Raw genomic sequence first — 20,883 nt, 5'->3', positions numbered from 1 at the left:
ACTCCACACGGACAGTGACCCAGGGCCGGGATTCGAACCCGGGTCCTCAGCGCCGTAGTCCCAGTGCTATCCACTGCGCCACCGTGCTGCCCCCAGATCATTTATATATATTACAAATAATAGTGGTCCCAGCACTGATCCATGTGGACAACAATAGTTACAGATCTCCATTCTGAAAAACTCCTTTCATTGTAACTCTCTGTCTCCTTTTGGATTTGGATTTGATTTATTGTCATGTGTCCCAAGGTACAGTGAAAAGAATTGTTCTGCATACAGTCCAGACAGATTGTTCCATGTATGAAAAAACATAGGACATACATAAATACATAATGTAAATACATAGGGTTGCCAAGCCAGTTCTTTATCCATCTAGCTAGCACAACCCGAATCCCATGCAAAGTTATCTTTTGTACCAGTTTGCCACGAGGGATCCAAACGGCTTACTAAAGTCCATGTCGACGACATCCACAGCTTTCCCTCATCAATTAATTTTGTCACCTGCACAAGAAAACTCTATCAAGTTGGTAAGACATGACCTTCCCCAGACAAAGCTATGTTGCCTATCACTAACAAGTCCATTTGCTTCCAAATGTGAATAAATTCTGTCCCTCAGTATCTTCTCCAACAGCTTCCCCACCATTGACGTCAGACTCACCAGCCTATAATTACCTAGATTACCCCTGCTCCCCTTCTTAAACAAAGGGACAACATTGGACATTCTCCAGCCCTCTGGAACCTCGTCCGTGGTCAAAGATAATGCAAAGATATCTGTTAAGGCCCCAGCTAATTCCTCTCATGCCTCCCGCAGTAACCTGGGATATATCCCATCCGGTCCAGGAGACTTGTCTACATTAATGCATTTTAAGATATCCCCACACTTCCTCCTTCATTATATCCTGGAGTATTCACTCACCCATTCCTAGCCTCAACATCCATCCTGTCCCTCTCCTTGGTGAATACCGATACAACATTAATTATTTTAATTAATTCAATTTACCAATGGCTTGATTGACAAATGCTTTGATTTCATGTGGATGAATCGTCCCTTTCCCCCTCCCAAAAATGCACTCAAAGTAAATCGAAGCATTGTTAATCCTTAAAAAGGTACTCATGATTATGCTCTTTGACTGAATAGATCATACACTGAACATTTAAAGGTGACTTGTTGCTTCATTAATTTAATCCGCTTTCTGTGGAGCCATTTCAGCATGGAACCCCTTCAATTGCCTCAGTGTAAATTTACAATCTAATTTGTTCATGGACAGCGGATCTTTGTCAGCGGCTGAAATTGTCATTAAAAAACGTACTTTTCACCAGCAAAACCCGTTTAAATCAAAGCAAGATTGCTGGCCTCAGTGGCAAACTAAAAATTGAATACTCCTGATTGGATATTGAGCCATTGCTAGCGTATATGTGCTAATGTTCACGGAGATTGTAGCCAGGATCAGCAGAAAAAATATCACTGTTATTCTGTCACCAGTCTTATGTGTATCGTATTAATGACAATTCTACATTGGTGTCTGCAATGAACTCATAAATGAAGACAGGTTGTGAGTACAGTCATTTGTAGAAAATTGTTATGCTGCATTAACTGCCGAGGATGGTGTGCTACGATCTTTATCTGCAATCCATATCCAAAGCTGTTTGCTTTATAAATAACCAGATTAGCCGATATATTTTAGAAGAAAGACCCGCAGTGTTGTTAGAATAAATAGAGTGGCACAGTGGTTAGCACTGTTGCCTCACAGCGCTATGGACACAAAGAACAAAGAAAAGTACAGCACAGGAACAGGCCCTTCGGCACTCCAAGCTTGCGCCAACCATGCTGCCCGTCTAAACTAAATTCTTCTACACTTCCAGGGTCCGTATCCCTCAATTCCCATCCTATTCATGTATTTGTCATGATGCCCCTTAAACGCCTCTATCGTCCCTGCTTCCACCACCTTCTCCGGTAGCGAGTTCCAGGCACTACTACCCTCTGTGTAAAAAAAATTTGCCTCGTACATCTCCTCTAAACCTTGCCCCTCGCACCTTAAACCTATGCCCCCGAGTAGTTGACCCCTCTACCCTGGGAAAATGTCTCTGACCATCCACTCTGTCTATGCCGCTCATAATTTTGTAGACTTCTACCAGGTCGCCCCTCAACCTCCGTCGTTCCAGTGAGAAAAAGCCGAGTTTAATCAACCTTTCCTCATAGCTAATCCCCTCCATACCAGGCAACATCCTGGTAAATCTCTTCTGCACCCTCTCTGAAGCCTCCACATCCTTCTGGTAGTATGGCGACCAGAATTGAACACTATACTCCTAGTGTAGCCTAAATAAGGTTCTATACAGCTGCAACATGACTTGCCAATTTTTATACTCAATGCCCTGGCCAATGAAGGCGAGCATGCCATATGCCCTCTTGACTACCTTCTCCACCTATGTTGCCCCTTTCAGTGAGCTGTGGACCTGTACACCTAGATCTCTCTGACTGTCAATACTCTTGAGGGTTCTACCAGTCACTGTATATTCCCGACCTGTATTAGACCTTCCAAAATGCATTACCTAACATTTGTCCGGATTAAACTCCATCTGCCAGCTCTCTGCCCAAGTCTCCAAACGATCTAAATCCTGCTGTATCCTCCGACAGTCCTCAATCGCTATCTGCAATTCCACCAACCTTTGTGTCGTCCGCAAACTTACTGATCAGACCAGTTACATTTTCCTCCAAATCATTTATATATACTACGAACAGCAAAGGTCCCAGCACTGATCCCTGCGGAACACTACGAGTCACAATCCTCCAATCAGAAAAGCACCCTTCCATTGCTACTCTCTGCCTTGTATGACCTAGTCAGTTCTGTATCCATCTTGCCAGCTCACCTCTGATCATGTGTGACTTCACCTTTTGTACCAGTCTGCCATGAGGGACCTTGTCAAAGGCCTTACTGAAGTCCATATAGACAACATCCACTGCCCTACCTGCATCAACCATCTTGGTGACCACCTCGAAAAACTCTATCAAGTTAGTGAGACACGACCTCCCCTTCACAAAACCGTGCTGCCTCTCGTTAATACGTCCACTTGCTTCTAAATGGAAGTAGATCCTGTCTCGAAGAATTCTCTCCAGTAGTTTCCCTACCACTGATGTAAGGCTCACCGGCCTGTAGTTCCCTGGATTATCCTTGCTACCCTTCATAAACAAAGGAATACCATTGGCTGCGGGTTCAATTCCAGCCTTGGGTGACTGTCTGTGTGGAGTTTGCACATTCTTCCCGTGTCTACGTGGTCTCCGGGTGCTCCAGTTTCGTCCCACAGTCCAAAGATGTGCAGTTTAGGTGGATTGGCCATGATAAACTTGACTCTTCGTATCCAAGGATGTTCCCCCGACAAGGTAATAGAGTTAAGATGATCGAGAAAATAAAATCTGCAAAACAAGGACACAGATAGGGCTAGGCACTGAAAATAATTGACTTTTTTTGATCAGACTTATATCGTAATCATGCAGCAGAGTCCATGCACTATGTCAGAATATAGGTGAACTATTTACATTTAAAACATGTAGTATGCCTAATGTAAGTTAATATTATGTATTTGACAAAAATCTATTGAGCTCCATTTTAAGCACATGCACAGAATTAGAGGAAATATGGATGAGTCTCACTGCTCCATGGACAAATTTCACACTGTCTGGGTAGTTGGGTGCGTGCACCACCCAGAAGTGCATAAAATCGCGTGGGAAGATTTTGGCCGCGCATCCCAATGCCATCGTGGACTTGTGCAATATTTTGGTTGGCGAGTGCAAGTGCGGATCGGATGTGAACCCGCTGACAATTAGGCAATTCACTTAGAGGATTAAAACTCCAATTGACCAGCATATCACGCTGCCTGTGTGATTTTTAGGTTGGCACATGGGCAACAATGGGCAGGTGGCGAATCCGTTTTATTGGGTTTGCCATCCAAGGGCGGGGCAGAAGGGGACAGGAGCAAAGGCAGGCTGAGGTGGGAGGAGGTAGTGGGAGTTTGGTGAAGGTTTAGTTTGAAGTCTTCTGAGCATTTTCACTGCTTTCTTTGGGGGGTTGTGCCTCGAGGATGGCACAGGGTTTAGAACTGCTGCCTCAGAGCGTCAGAGTCCTAGGTTCGATTCCCGCTTGGGTCACTGTCCGTGTGGAGTTTGCAAATTCTCCCTGTGTCTGCGTGGGTTTCCTCCGGGTGCTCCGGTTTCCTCCTACGGTACAAAGATGTGCAGGGTAGGTGGATCGCTAATAATCAATAATGGGTTACTGGGATAGGGTGGGGGAGTGGGCCTAGTTACAGTGCTCTTGCAGAAGGCCAGTGCAGACTCAGTGGTCCAAATGACCTCCTTCTGTCCTGAAGGGTTTCTATGGATTCTATAATCTGCAGTTTTTAGGGCATTTCAGTCTTGCTGGACCTGAGAATTGGGATCCGTTGGTGCCCACCATATATGGATCAGCCCCATTTGCAACTCTGCAGATAGGTATAGTCTATTCAGCAGGAGGAGGACAGGGAACAAAGAGAGAGGATGCATCACCTTAGAGCTGAGTCGCAGGCACAGTGTGTTCAGGGCCAGATTGGAGAGCAAAGAGGATGTCCCTGCAGGAGACACTACCCAGCCTCCAGGGTGCACAGGCCGCCACTCAACTTCCTCAGCATGACAGCGATCCAGTGCCGCAGGAGGCTCCAGCATTCAAGGGAAGCCGTCACGTCCATATGCCAGATGATTGGGCCGGAGGTAGCCTCCAATTGTGTGGGTGAACACTCAATGCTTGTGGCTTTCAGGGTCACTGTATCCCTTGACTTATGCTCCAGTCTTACCAGGATCAGTGGGTGATCTTTCCGGAGTCTCCCAGTCAGCTGTGCACAGTTGTATCAAGCTGCTGGCTGACGCTCTGTTCAAGCGGGTGAGAACATTCATCCATTTCAGGACGGATCAAGTCAGCCAGGCTAGGCGGGCCAGAGGCTGCCATTGCACACTTCTCCCAGATCCAGGGTACCTTTGATTGCACCCATGTGGTCATCAGGGCGCCAGCCAGCCATATGACTGTCAAGAGGAAGGAATTTCACTTCATGAATGTTCAGATAGTTTGTGACTACAAAATCCATATTCTAACAGGTTTGTGCAAGGTACCCTGGCACCTCCCATGATGCCTACATACTGTGCCAGTCACAAGTGCCAAGGCTGATTGTGGCTCCAGCCCGTCTCGAAGGATGGTTGCTGGGAGACATGAGGATCCCTTGAAAGGGTAGCGACGGCGTCTTTGTCTTTTAAGGCAGCATTGAGGACACCATGCATTAAACATTCATCTAATATGGCATAACCTGAATATTCAGCTGTGCATGCAAGTTTTTTCCTTGCACCAAGCGATGTACTACGACAAAAGGAGCTCACGAAATGGATCACATTCTAAATCTGCTGACTGTTCTCTTCTGTGAATTTTCACTCTTCATGTAATCAAGGCCCTTGATCGTCAAACGTCCTCAGATAGTCTGGCAGCCAGACCAATTCAATCATTGGAACAACCACCAGTGATACTCTGGGTGCTGTGTCACTGAACTCAGGCTGTGGCCCTGTGGGAGTACCAATTTTACTGAGTTCTAATCTTACTGTCTAAAAATCCAGCAATAATTAAAACATTAAGGAATAAGGCTCCATATTTGTAACATTTTCAGTGCCAGAGAAGTTGATAATAATTCATTTGCATTTGAATTGGACAAACCTCACTGTTAGGGAAGTTAGTAGGGAAGCACCACAACCTCACACTGTTGCAGGGATGCGAATGATGAATCATTTGGTGAGGCACTGGTATATCAAAGCCTGTAGGGGAGAAGGGCAATTTGGGCAGCAACTTCCTGATTACTGAATTTAATTGCATGTGCAGACACCAAGTAATTTTTTAAAGTTTAGAGTCCCCAATTCATTTTATCCAATTAAGGGGCAATTTAACGTGGCCAATCCACCTACTCTGCACATCTTTGGGTTGTGGGGGCGAAACCCACGCAAACACGGGGAGAATGTGCAAACTCCACATGGACAGTGATCCAGAGCCGGGATCGAACCTGGGACCTCGGCGTCGTGAGGCAGCAGTGCTAACCTCTGCGCCACCGTGCTGCCCTCAGACACCAGAAGGTGATGTCTGATCGATACTTTAATAACGTGCTAGTCTCATCATTATGCTTCCCACAAAATCTGAGCCAATCATAGAATCCCCACAATGCAGGAGGCCGTTTGGCCTCACCTTTTTTTGGACATTAAGGTAATTACCATGGCCAGTCCACCTAACCTGCATATCCTTGGACCGTGGGAGGAAACCGGAGCACCCGGAGGAAACCCACGCAGATGCGTGGAGAGCGTGCAAACTCCACACACACACAGTTACCCAAGGTCGGAATTGAACCCGGGTGTCTGGCGCTGTGAGGCAGCAATGCTAACCACTGTGCCAAAGTTAACTACACATTTTTGCCTTTACTGTGGTGCTCTCTCTTATTGTGAGTAAATGCATTAAAATAATTATTTTTCATCGCTTACATTGAATGGCATTGCATGTTGTCAATGATATCACCCTTTCTTCCTTTGCCTTGGCTTCATCCCATTTCTCAGGAATCACTATGATGGTACCTTCGGAGGCACAAGATATGGTTTAGCTGTCGAGAATAATAATTTGTGTAACATTCCTGGTCCTCTATTGATTATGAATAAAATATAATTTCTAGTTCAAAATAAAATGTAAGCCATTATGGAGGCAGTCTCTCCATTTTTTATCTTGTAAAGTACTTTATAAGAGTCTCTTATCCAGTGTGCTGTGCTTTATCCTCAGTCCCTAAACCCTTAGAACACATGTGTCCACAGTGGCATCCTTGTACAAGTATGCAAAACAAAATTAATTGGAAAGAGACAATTTCATTCGTATAATTTCTCTATCCATTGTGTTAATGCTGACATCAACTTGTTTTTTTTGAAGGGTTAAAGAATAGAGTGAATAATGGATTATGTTCTGAAAGCATTTTGGCATTTTTCTGCTAATATTGACAACAGTAATTTCTAGTTGATCTTGTTATTCTATCATAGTGGAAGTTTAGTGTTGACGAAGGTTTTATAAATCGCAGCTCTCTATGTAGCAAAATGAAGCTTTCTTATGGAAGGCTGGCGTTTTGCCTTACTCATGGCTTGTGATGCACATGTTTTATAGAGACAAAAATGGTATAAATTCCTTGTTAGATGCAGGTAACATATTCATCCTTTAATCATTGGTTTATTTTGTAATTTATTACAATATAGACTAATGCATAATGCACATGATTAATAATGTATGCAACAAAATAAAGTAATATTTCACCACAACAAAAACAGAAAATAATGGATCAGCAGCTTTGACAGCATTTGAGAGAGATGGGAGCGAATGTTTTGAGTCTGGATGACTCTCTGTCAAAGCTCAAGGGGCGGGATTCTTTGTTCAGCGACGCTGGAACCAGGAAACGTGACTGGGCAGCAAGGGAGGAGAGGCTTCTGCCAGAGCCAGGGGTAATAGCGGAGGGTCACCAAGGGAATGGGCCGTGGTGCCGGGGTGGCACCCCAACTCCACCCCTTCAAACCCCTCGAGTGGGGACATGTCCGGAATCTCACAGCGCTCGATGCACAGGTGCATCCGTGCTGCAACAATGGCTATGTGTGCCTGCTCGGCACAATCTATCAAATTCAATGTGGACCGAGCCCACCAGGATGCCTAGGCAACGGGATTTGCTGCCATTGCCCGTATGCCCAGGTCCAGGGAGTGATCGACGAGATGCCTGTCCCCCTACAAGCACCGGCCCATGACAAGCCGGTCTTCACAAACCAAAATGGGTCCCACTCGATGAACGTGCAGCTGGTGTGTGACCCATGAGCTGCACATCATGCGCATTTGCGCCAGATACTGGGCAGTGTGCACGACGCATTCATTCTGACACACTTGACAGTTCCTTGCACCCTCGAGGTGCACCCCCAAGTGAGGAGTTGGCTCTTTGGGGACAGAGGTTATCCGCTGAGGTCGTGGCTGATGACACCTATCCGGAGGCCACAGACCGACACGGAGATCCGCTACAACGACACCCATGCCGCCAGGGGTATGATCCAGCAGTGCTTTGGCATCCTGAAGATGAGGTTCAGGTGCCTGGACCGCTCTGGAGGTGCCCTCCAGTATATCGTTAGCAGAGTCTTCCACGTCGTTGTGGCATGTTGAGACCTCCACAATATCGCTCAGCAGATGGGCGACATCTGGAGGAGGGGCATGATTGCCAGGCTTCATCCAATGAGGAGGATGTAGCTGGGCCAGCACGCATGGGACACTCTAATCACCTCCAGATCCACTGACTAGGGGGCCTAGCCAATGGCACGAACATCCCATCCCACCCCCAGCCGACCCCCCCTTCCCATGACCACCCGTCCTACATCAGCCCCACTAACCCTTGAAATCCCCTCCGGGATTCCTACCTCCAGGTGGGGGGCCCTGGGTTGGCAATAATAACAGGTCTGGTCCATGGGATGAGGGATGGAGGATAAACTGCTCTGCAATGAGCTCTGGTGCTCTGCGTCGTTTGACAACGTCTGACTCTGTGGTAACTCTTTCCGCCATCCACCTGGGTGATCCCTGCATGAAAGCTGGCCATTCCATCACATGGTTTCACTGAACCCTTGGGTGGTGGAGGTGGGGTTGGGCTGCAGGGGATGGGGGTGGTTGGGTGAGAGGGAGGGGAGGAGTGAGGTTCCAGGGCGATGTGCGGGGTCCGACCTGGGGGCCCTGGTCTGTGACCACCTCCACCATCCTCCCATCTTCCCCTTTCTCCTCCAGCGCCCCTCTGCAGCCAGCCCAGCCCATCCCTCACATCCTGCTGACAGAGGACTGAGGGAGGTTGGAACTTTTGTGTCCAGGTGTTTATTTTACAAATAAAATGTGAATATCGCTTTAATGGTTTGTGCCCTAGCCCCTAACGCCAACCTATGTGCTGCACCCGTGCCATCTGAACTGGTGTGTATCTTTCTGGCCTAATGGATCCTAACGTTACGTCGAGGTGGATCCCCAGACAGCATATCAGGGGTGGTGGCGACTGGAGCAAACTCCGGGTGCTGCCCTGCCACCTGGCGCTGCCAATCCTAAAGGACCGCTCTCGTCTCAACCAGGGTCTCCATGCTCACAACCATGGAGCACAGGTACTGGGCCACCTCTCTCTGGGCCTGTGCCGCATCACTCAGCGACTGTGCCACCTCCCTCCGGGGGCGGCTCAGGTCAGCCAGCGCCCGGGCAATGCCGACAAAGCCCTCAGCCATAACTGACTGGGCCGAGCTCTGGAGCGCCGCTGCAATGTCCAGGTGGCTCTGGTACATAGCTGCCTGAGATAGGGCAGCCCTGTCCTATGCCTTGGCCACCGCCCGCACAGAGTGCCCCAGGCCTTGGACATCCTATCCCATGGCCGATACCTTTGCCCCCAAGGCCTCCACTGCAGATGTCAGCCGTGGAGTGTTGGCCTGGGTGGCATGCATCGTCGGCACCACCTCTGTCCCTGCAGACTGGATGGTTGCTGACAGCCCCTCATGTAGTCCCTGGCTCTGAGACTGCATCTCCATTATTGATGGGACCTCCCTTTGTGCGGGTACGGTGGTGCCACGCATGTCATGGGAAACCGCAACTGAACGGGGTCTCAATTGGTTGCCCGATGCGCCCTCCACCTCGATGACTGCCCTGTCCGGGCCCAGAGACCGGGTACAGTGCCCGCTGCTGCGCTGAGGGCCCTAGGTCCAGCGATCCCCCTACGGTATTCTCTCTCTTGGCGGTTGTGGGCTGCCTTCTTCTGCGGAGGAAGACTGTGCACAGTGTGAGTCACTGGCAGGACAGGGGGTGGGCAGCTGGTGGCCTTTGTGGCCAGGGCTCCCGGCCATGGAGGCCAGTATGGATGCTGGCATCTGGTGCAGGGTGGGGACAGACACACTGTTGGTGGTTGGGGTTCATTCACCCTCCGGGCGGGGGAGGGGTGTTTACGGGTGTGTGGGACGGGGCTTGGTGCCAGGGGCACAGTGCTACTTACTCACCCTGGCTGTCCTGAGGAGTTTGTGCAGCTTTTTCCGGCACTGCTCTCCGGTCCTGGTGGTGGGGCCACGGCTCTCACTGCCTCTGCCACCTGTGCCCAGGCCCAGTGTCTGCCACCTGCGCCCAGGCCCAGTGTCTGCCACCTGCGCCCAGGCCCAGTGTCTGCCACCTGCGCCCAGGCCCAGTGTATGGTGGCGGATGGCAGCCTTCTTCCCGCTCTGAGGAACAGGGTTGCCCGCCGCTCCACGGCGTCCAGCAGGGTCTCTAGCTCGGTGTCTGCAAACCCGCTCTCTGTGCTGCCATCTCTCTGTTGGCTGGGATGAGTGTGTGTCTGGAGTGCTGTGCTTATATGTGGCTGCAGCTTGTCAGCCTTTCGAGTGGCAATCCTGACCCCGGCGAATCGGACACCATTTTTCACTGGAATCGATTATGTTCTTTGTGGCACCGGTGCTAGCCCATTAATGGATTCTGAATTGCTCTGCAACAGGCACCAATTTAGTTGTTGTAGAAGCCCGCCGACTCAGTCCTGGTGTCAAATTTTTGAAACGGAGAATCCCGCCCAATCTATTTCACCATGTCATCACTGTGATCTTGAACTAAATCATCATCTGTGCGATTCACAAGGTATTTACTTGATCAGCCCATTCAGGGAGCTGGCAAAACTAATTTTGATGTAGAAATAGTTTTGTGATAATTCCAAATACATTGCAACATTAACACAGCGAAGATGATGCCCTGCTAATCTAATGGACATGGATGGGTTGAAGAAATCTTGCAAACGAAAGGATCTTAGTGTCAATTGTGATTTCCTTACTGCATAAGCATGTCCCTGGATCTTTTCAGTTTGCTTACGAAGAATTTAATACTGTAGATGATTACAATACAGAGAGGGGTCTATAGATCCATCAAATCTGCTTTCTAGAGCAAGCTTAAGCTTGCCTACCATTCTTCCTATACCTCTCTCTTCCTCTGTTTCAGCTTTTTCAAAATGCACATTTTTTGCTTAAAAATAGCAATCTCTGTCAGATCCATTCCACAAGGCCAAGGATCCTCTGCCTGAACACACCTCTGCTTGAATAAAGCTCTCCTAACCTCTTTTAAACCGATGACCCCTTGTCATTGCCTCCCCACGCAATGATGAAATAACCCCTTCTCTTTTCACCTGATCAAGACCTTTTATAATTGAAAAGTGAGCTTTTGAATATCTCCCCTTAACCTTTACTGGAAAAATCCCAGTATTTTAAACATGCCCTCATAATGTTCCTGGTTTTATCTGATGATTCCATATTTCTTTTCCCGGCTTAAATTCCATTTCCGTAGTGGGAGGTTTAAAGCTGTACTTCGTATTCCTGGGCCTATCCATTGTCTTATTCAAATTTATTATCTGATCTTTCTTTTATAAAATATGTCCCTCTTAATTAAATCCAAAATGTTATTAGCCTTTTTTATGGCTCTGTCTACCTCGAGTCTCATTGTCAGGTAATTACATACGTGGAGCTCTTGGTTTTTAGTTCACTCCTGTCCCTTGAGTTTATTTCCATTCTTTGTTTTCCTTCTAAAATGTCTCATGTCTCACAGTTAAATTCTATCGCCTCTGCCTCTGCCAGTGTTCTTTTTAAATCTCTTACAGTCTGCTCCACTGTTTGACAAATGCTGCTTTTTCTGCCTTCCATAAATAATTACATTATGCTACCAGTGCCAACATCCATAAATGGAATTTGGTACTAACGCCTCGGAAAAATCTTCTCTGATCTTTCTTCATTCAAGCAGCGCTCAATAACGTTATCTATTTTTCCAGCCTAACTAACATGCTATGTTTTCTCTTTTTACAGTTTATGTGTTTTTCACTTGCAACAAGCCTATTGCCAAATGCCTTCTGAAAATCCGTTCGTACCACTGCTTGGACTTTATACAATCATTTGCTTCAAAAATGTCCAGTTGGGCAGCACGGTGGCACAATGGGTAGCACTGCTGCCTCACGGCGCCGAGGTCCCAGGCTTGATCCCGGCTCTGTGTCAGTGTCTGTGTGGAGTTTGCAATTCTCCCCGTGTTTGCGTGGGTTTCTTCCCCACAAACTGCAGGGCAGGTGGATTGGCCACGTTACATTGCCCCTTAATTGGAAAAAATGAATTGGGTATGCTAAATTTATAACCAAAAAAAAAGTCCAGTCACATTTGTGAAATAAAATTTGGCTTTTACAAATCTATGCTGACAAATTTTTGCTTATCCCTCATATTTATAAATGTTTGCTAAATGATATCTTGAATTATAAATTCGAGGAATTTGCCTGCAATTAATATGGGTTAACTGATCTATAATTGTTCTGCTTACCTTTCTCTTCCTTTTTGGATTGCTCCATTCAAGTTGGATCTCCCCAAACCTCCTTTCACAGTTTATTTATCACCATTCCTATTAACCTGCACTAAACGCTTTGCAATGCCCGGGTCTCTCTATATTTAATAATCTCTAACTGGTGTTTCATCAATGCTTTATATTGTCTCTTTTAAATACTTGATGATCTCATACAACTTCAAAAACCTTTTCACTTTTGGTAACCTAATTATTCTACCTTGCCCGATTCATTTTAGCGCTGCCATCTGCTTCTGTCTTGTGCTCCTTCCCTCATGTCGTTCTTGGGTTGCTCCTTCACCTTTCAGATTTCCACCCTGTTTGGCAATATCTGGTTCTACAAATGACTCTGACTTCCTTCCTCAATCACTGATTGCATCACCCCTTTGTAACCAGCGTAGATTGATTTAGGACTGTGACAGGTCTAGCAAAGACAGAAGTGTTAATATGTTAACTAAATGACATGGAGAAACTGCACCATGAGGGAAGGTTTGCCTCCGTTCGTCACATTTAAATTGTTATATTCATCAGTGTGTATTGAGAAAAAGAACAGCGAATGGAAATGTAATCTAAGCAGCAAATTTCTCAGGAGAGCGAAGACTCAGCTGTGACGTTTAAATAGGAACATACAACAGGATTGGCCATTTGTCCACTTGAGTCATTCAATAAGATCATGGCTGATGCTCTACTTTTTGTGGTGTTGGGTGCTCTGGCGCACAGATGAGCCAACACAGTTATATGTGGTACAACTCTATTTTATTTTAACTCTTATAATACAGTTCATTCTGGATACTCTGCACGTGCTGTCTCCCTGAGTGTGTCGTGTAGCAGGTCTGTCCTGGTCCTCCTCTCCAGCTAATACTGACCACCAGGTCTCGTGTTTGTGCTTTTATATCTTTCTGTGATTGGTTGTGGTGGTGTGTGTTCTGATTTGTCTGTTGGTGTGTCTATCATGATGTGTGTGTTTGAATATCATGACATCCCCCCTTTTTACAAAGATATGTGCCTACGTGGTTATGAATATAATCGTGTCGTGAGTGCATCTAAGAGTGTGTGCGTGTGTTGTGTACAGCGTGTGTATATGACGTAACTATTTACATGGGGCGATGTCGGGTGCGTCACACTAACAAGGTTGTACCATAACAAAACATGAATGCGAGAAAAAAAAAACCAACTTGAACAGTGGTCCGGTCAGACAATATCTGGAACGATAAACAACAACAGGTTATAATACAGAAGTGTTTGACTTTTTGAACGTATGAACAGCGTTATAAGTCCAGTCTAATGGGTGACCGCCTCAAGAATAGGCTGGTCCTCAAGCCGGTTCAGCTGTGGAGATTTGGGTTCACACTGGTTCACCTTGGACTGTTGGAGGTGATGCTGTTGCCGAAGTCTCTACTTTTCCATTTGTTGTACTTCGTGCAGTGCTTGGTTTTTCATTCGTGCAAATATAACATTCAACACCTTTGTTAGTGTTGCCTTGGCTGTGGTTTGGTTCTGGTGGCGATGGAAGGGGCATGATCCGTGGCATCTCCACGAAGTCATCCTTGGGAACCAGTGGAGGATCCGGCGTGTGCGTACGGTTCAGTTGCGAGCGTGGAAGGCGGCGCAAAGCTCGCTGATTGCGCCTACGCACCAATCCATCCGCCCTGCATGCCACGAACAAGGTGGAGTCTTTTTACTTTTTATGTTTGTGGTGGACGGCATCTTGTAGCCGATGGGTCGTTGCCATCGAAGTAGCACCATCACTAATATCATGCAAGGCGATGACTGTGCCAGATGTGGAAGTTGGCCGAGACCGTGCACGCTGGTTCCGGCCACCTGCTGTGCCAGAAGGGCGACTCCGCAGAGAAACGTCGAAGCATGTCGCCTTGGAGAGAGAATTGTTGCTCGCATCAACGTCTGGCGATGGCGCGAATTGGTGTGTCCGTCTTGGACCGCCGGTGCTGGTCGCCACTGCCGACCCAGTGGGACTGCCACGCGATCCATTCCCTGTCGCCGTGGCATCCGCCGTCACCCTGAGCGTGCCATCACCGAGGCCGCGACACCGCCCGTCCGGAGCAAGGTCTGGCGTGCGCGAATCAGAGTCGGCGTTTGGCTGCTCCCCATCTGGAGTCCGGTCTGCCTTCCGTCGATGCTCCCCGTCCGGAGTCCCAACAGGTTCACTGGAGGCAGCCGAGATTCCCTGAAGCTGCACTTCTGGAGTCGGAACATGCAGGAATGCACCAACCAGTGGAGAGGCTCGAGCCATCGAGGGTGGAAGCGGTGCGCCGCCACCGCAGTCGTCAGTGGTCCCACCGTGATCGTCGAGTGTCTCGGTACGCACTAGGCGAGGTCTGTCACCTTGCACCTTTTGCATGGGAAGTGGGATGCTGTCATCACTCGTCTCACATCCCGTGGATAGATCCTCATTAGCAACTTGCTGTTCACTAGGGTTGGGTAAATTGTCAGAGTTTTCATCTGGTGGTGCACACCATGTCGGTGGACTGTCATTGTCTTGCCGTTGTCCTTCATTTGGGCTTTTCTTCTTTGGAATTTAAAATCTTCCCCCAGACATTGCAGAACCTTGTTTATTACCCCCAAATTCTCCCATATGTATGGTCTCGAATATAGGATCCAATGTTTCTATCGACATTGTACTATTTTCCAAAGAACATTCCATTTCACTTTTCTTCTCAGATACCTCATATGTATCTTTGTCTAATGTACATGCCTTCATGGTCTCTGGGTCTGATTTTGCTGGGACTGGCATGGTCACAGTCTCTCTTTTACTGTTCTCAATTGCCCACATTATACTCCCCATACATAACTGCTTAATCACTGGGGTTAGTGTGGTACAATGGATAATCGGGTCGACCTTATCTGCATCTTCACCATTAGTGGAAAACACACTTGGTTCACTTGAAACTGCTGCGGGTTTTAAATTCGTTATCTGGCTACTCGATGTCGGTGTCCTCAGGATTCTTGCTCCAATGTTCTGCTCATTTATCAGTGGAGTGTGTATAGGTTCAATGCAATTAATGTTCCCCGCAAGGTTTGAAGAGTCATTACTGACTAACTGCTGGTCTCCGAAGTTGGGACTTTGCGGCGTTGTGTTGAAGGGAGACATTTGTCCCTGCTGTAGATATGATTCAGGTTGTGTTATTTCCATTACCTGAGGATCAATGTCTTGTCCATTTTTTCGATCCGTACTAAAACACTGGCAATTCTCAGTCTGCTCCTTGCAAGTTAAACATTCAATTAATTTCTTTAGCAAATCCTCAGCATCCTTCTGTGACCGTGCAGCATTATGAATCTCTGTTCGGCTATAATGATCCTGAAGGTCAGCGCATAAACCTTTTTTCTTTGGGCTTGGAAGAGGCGATACCATTGGCTTGTCTTCAGTTGGGCTTGAACAGTCTTCAGCGCTGTGCCCTTCATTGTAGCATGAGAGACCGTCATGGTCATGCTGCTGTGTAGTGGAGCATGGTAGGCTGTTATAGCCTTCTTGCTGTTCACATGAGCATGGCAGACTTGCATCGTCTGCCGCTGGTTGGTCAGGAGAGGTTGCTAGACCCTCATGGTCTTGTTCCTGCAAGGACCGCACATTGGAGTCTTGCGTTGCTTCTATCGTGGAGGCTGTCCACGAGCTCTCTGTGGAGGCTTGTGACACTGGAGTCACTTCTTGTTCGTGCAATGACTGCGCTCTGGAGTCTTGCGTTGCTTCTATTGTGGAGGCTGTCCACGAGCTCCCTGTGGAGGCTTGTGACTCTGGAGTCACTTCTTGTTCATGCAAGGACTGCGCTCTGGAGTCTTGCGTTGCTTCTATCGTGGAGGCTGTCCACGAGCTCTCTGTGGAGGCTTGTGACACTGGAGTCACTTCTTGTTCGTGCAAGGACTGCGCTCTGGAGTCTTGCGTTTCTGCAATTGTGGAGTCTGTCCATGAGCTTGCTGTGGAGGCTTGTGACACTGGAGTCACTTCTGGTTCATGCGAGGACTGCGCTCTGGAGTCTTGCATGTCTTCTTTCATAGAGTCGGGAACGTTGAGCGGGACGTGGACCACGCTCTGTGTGGCAGCAGGGCGCTCTCCGTGTGCTTGCAGCGCTCCCTGTCTGTTAATGTCAGGCTGCAGCATCATCTGGTACTGATAAGTTGGGACGTCATATCTGCTGGATTGAAGATCCTCAAATCCGAAAAATGAATCCGCATCTGCGTCGGATTCAATGTGGGGGCCGCCAATGTGCAACACGAAAGGTTCGTCCGAGTCATAGTCGTATAGGACCACGGAGCTATCATTGGGCTCGCGAGGTCCGGAAACACTGTAAAGATCGTCATCGAAGTATTCGAGGTCGGAATCATCGGCTTGTGCGTAGGTAACTGCTTGTCGGAGGGTTCTTCGGAGGTCAAATTCATCTCCTGGGTCAATTTGCGGCAATGTGCTGTCATTCCAGGTGAGGGAAGGTTGTTTTACAGCTTTAACAGATTTTTGTTTTTTTGATTTGGGACGTTTCCCTTTTAAATTGGATTTGGGACGTTTCCCCTTTAAATTGGTGCGGTCTGGGGCCTCTGACATCCTGACGCTCGGTATGTAGCACGTAGGAAGCGACTGCGCATGCTCAGATCGCTGTTCCTTGACCGATGGCCGTTTTCTTGACTGCGCATGCGCAGCATCTCGCGCATGCGCAAACGAAACTTCCGGTTCTGCGCACTGCTCGCGCAACTGTGCAAGCGTGATACCTATAGCAAGATGGCCGCCGACCTCGACCCAGCCCTCTCTCAGGCCCGGGATTTCGGCCTCTGGGAATTCGGGCTCCGGGATCCCAGCCACGAGGTGAGTACTGCCGCTTTTCTTACCTTTACTTGCCGATTGGATTGCGTTTTCTTCACAGTACTTGGAGAATTTGTCCAGGACTGCCTGGTAATCGTACCTTTGCTGCCTCCTGAAGAACCTGAACCTTGTGAATATTTCTCTTGCCCTTGCACCGGCGATGGTGAGGAGAAATTCAATTTTTTCGCTATCATCCAGGTCTTGGAGTTCAGCTGCCACCAGGAACAATTCGAACACTTGCCGGAATCACCGCCAGTTTTCGCGGAGATCGCCGTAGCACTGGAGTGGCTGCGGAACCGGGAGCTCTATCATTTTGCCTGGGCACTGCTGGTTGTCTGTGTACACTGAGGTATGCCGGCAGGTATCGATCCACTCCTGTACCATGTGGTGTTGGGTGCTCTGGTGCACAGATGAGCCAACACAGTTGTATGTGGTACAACTCTATTTTATTTTAACTCTTATAATACAGTTCGTTCTGGATACTCTGCACGTGCTGTCTCCCTGAGTGTGTCGTGTAGCAGGTCTGTCCTGGTCCTCCTCTCCAGCTAATACTGACCACCAGGTCTCGTGTTTGTGCTTTTATATCTTTCTGTGATTGGTTGTGGTGGTGTGTGTTCTGATTTGTCTGTTGGTGTGTCTATCATGATGTGTGTGTTTGAATATCATGACACTTTTAATGCCATTTCCCCCCGCTATCCCCATAACCCTTTATATCTTTCATATCCAGAAATCTATTAATCTCTGTCTTGAATATATTCAATGGGTGGGACTTGTCAGCCTTTCCTGTCAGTGGGATCTTCCAATCCATCCGAAGACGAAACTCCATGGTGGGTTCCTCAGTGGTGGAAAGCGAGAGTCCCTTAAAATGCTGTAGACTTTGGCGGGACTAAAATATCCCGACAGCAGACAATGGTGAACTTCTTCCGTTGCCGGAAAACACTCCGCGTGGGGGGGGGGGGGGTGGGCGTGCTGGAAAATCCTGCCAAAGAACCGAAAATAAACATTTAAAAGCTGGAGTGCAGGCGGGGAAAAAAAGCTGACACCAACTCACATTCAGAATTTTAAACATGGTTGCATTAAAATAAGAGCAAGGAGGTGATAAACCTACCTAGGATGATGGTTAGTTCACAGTCGGAGTACCAAATGCAGTTTTGGGAAAGCCATTGTGGAAAACCTTTTTCTTCTATAAATTTAGAGTACCCAGTTATTTTTTTTTCCAATTAAGGGCAATTTAGTTTGGCCAATCCACCTAACCTGCGCATCTTTGGTTTGTGGGGGTGAAACCCACGCAGACACGGGGAGAATGTGCAAACTCCACACGGACAGTGACCCAAGTACGGGATCGAACCTGGGTCCTCAGCACCGTGAGGTAGCAGTGCTACTGACGACATAGAAAATGTGGTAGCATGTAAAAGGAATAATCATCACAATGCAAGACTTGACAAAACTAGGGTCGCATTACCTGAAATAGGAAATAAAGGTAAGGGTGGAAGAATCTCAAGGGTTTGAGAGGGTAGATAGGATAAAATGCAAAGAACTCTGCAGCACTAGCCTAAGTAGATACTGAAGTTGAATCAATCAAAATATTTAGCAGGGCATTCAATAAAATTTACATTTAAGATATTCAAGGGCATGGGAGAAAAATGAAATTTGATAGCTCTAGTTCCCATGTGGAACTCATGTCATCTTGTTATGGTGGTTTGAATAACGACCCTCCAAAAGCTTTTGTTTATTCATGCCTATCATCGAAAAATGTCAACCAGTGCATAGTTAAATATGATGCTAAAAGCTCTCACATGTCATTAATAAAGTATTAAATATACTTCTGTATCTGGCATTTAGCATCAATCTCAAAACCGCTCGTCGGCTGTCTGGCTGGTTTAGGAAGATCCTGACTTGAATCCCTTATCTGCATATTTACTGCTTTTAGCAGTGTTTGAATTATTGTAAGTCAGCTACATTTCGGTTGAGAATTGTGAATCTAGATACTAAGGTCTTTGTCTACGAATATGTTAGGTCACCTCGGATACTGAGTCACAATTTTAAAAAATGAGTGTTTTAAAAAATGAGAAGACAAACAAGATAACTTCAACATTAAGGGAACCTTAGAGAAGGTTGCTAAAGAACCTTTTCCGCAAATAACTTGATTAATTACAGGAGATATTGAAGAAAAGAACTTGGATGTAATTGCCTGTAATCTATTTATGCTGGATTGAACGACTCCATCTGCTTACTCCTAACCCTACTTTCACCCAGCTTTCATCTCCAGTCTGTGAATGACATCCGCATTATTAATGTTGTATCATCATGTAATTCATCAACAGACCAAATCAAACTGTTTGATTTTGTTACATTCAACCATTTCAAATGCTGTAAATAAAAAACATTGACATCACTTTAATTCTGTAAGCTAAATGGTTGTCTTTTTTATTAATTTACAGGATATGGGCATCGCTGGTTAGGCCAGCATTTATTGACCATCCCTCGTTGCCCTTCAGAAGGTGGTGGTGAGCTGCCTTCTTGAACCTCTGCGGTCCTCGAGGTGTAGGTACACCCACAGTGCTGTTAGGGAGGGAGCTCTGGGATGTTGACCCAGTGGCAGTGAAGGATGGCTGTATATTCCTAAGTCAGGATGGTGAATGACTTGGAGGAGAAGCCAGGTACTGGTGTTCCCAGGTATCTGCTGCTCTTGTCCTTCTAGATGGTCATGGTCGTGGGTTTGGAAGATGCTGCCACATGTACCATGTTGAGTTACTGCAGTGCATCTTGTAGATGATACACACGGCTGCCACTGTTCGTCAGTGATTTAGAGATTGAATGTTTGTGGAAGCTATCAAGTGGGCTACTTTGTCCTGGATAGTGTCAAGCTTCTTGAGCGTTGTTGGATTATATGACTAATCTACTTCAGTTGGTGGTCAATGGTAACCCCCAGGATTTTGAAAGTGGTTGATTCAATAATAATGTCATTGAATGTCAAGGGGCGATGGTTAGGTCCTCTCTTGTTGGAGATGGTCATTGCCTGCTACTTGTGTGACACAAATGTTATTGCCACTTGTCAGCCCAAGCCTGGATATTGTCCGGGTCTTGCTGCATTTGGACATGAACTGCTTCATTATCTGAGGAGTCACGCATATTGCTGAACATTGTACAGTCATTAGTGAACATCACCAATTCTGATCTTATGATAGAAGGCAGTCATTGATGAAGCAGCTGAAGATGGTTGGGCCCAGGATACTACCCGGAGGAACTCCTGCAATGATGTCTTGGAGCTGAGATGATTGACTCCAACTACCACAACTATCTTCCTTTGAGCCAGGTATGAATCTATGTTTTCCATCGATTCCCATTGACGCTAGTTTTGCTACTCGGTCAAATGCTGCATTGATGTCAAGGGCTGTCGCTATCACCTCACCTCTGGCATTCAGCTCTTTTGTCCTTGTTGGAACCCAGGCTGTAATGGGGTCAGGAGCTGAGTGACCTTGGCAGAAGCCAAAGTGAGCATCTGTAAGTAGATTATTGCTGAGTACGTGCCGTTTGACAGCACTGATGATAACCCTTTCCTTCATTTTGCTGATGATCAAGAGTAGATTGATGGGGCGGTAATTGGCCGCATTGGATTTTCCACATTGCCGGGTAAATGCTCGTGTTATAGGCGTACTAGAACAG

At 47.1% G+C, this 20,883-nt stretch overlaps 1 long non-coding RNA gene across 1 annotated transcript in view; it reads left to right on the top strand.

Moving 5' to 3' along the window:
• The window catches only part of LOC140429492 (uncharacterized), a 65,902-nt gene that overhangs the window by 34,454 nt on the left and 10,565 nt on the right, over positions 1-20,883 (top strand). The window contains exon 2 of the long non-coding RNA XR_011949100.1: positions 20,406-20,533. This is a non-coding gene — a long non-coding RNA (uncharacterized lncRNA). The remainder of the gene's footprint in view (positions 1-20,405; positions 20,534-20,883) is intronic.

This window comes from Scyliorhinus torazame, chromosome 1 (assembly GCF_047496885.1).
Source record: "Scyliorhinus torazame isolate Kashiwa2021f chromosome 1, sScyTor2.1, whole genome shotgun sequence".
Lineage (NCBI taxonomy): Eukaryota > Metazoa > Chordata > Chondrichthyes > Carcharhiniformes > Scyliorhinidae > Scyliorhinus > Scyliorhinus torazame.
Note: the sequence above shows the minus strand (reverse complement) of the source record. Positions and strands in the feature narration are given on the sequence as shown.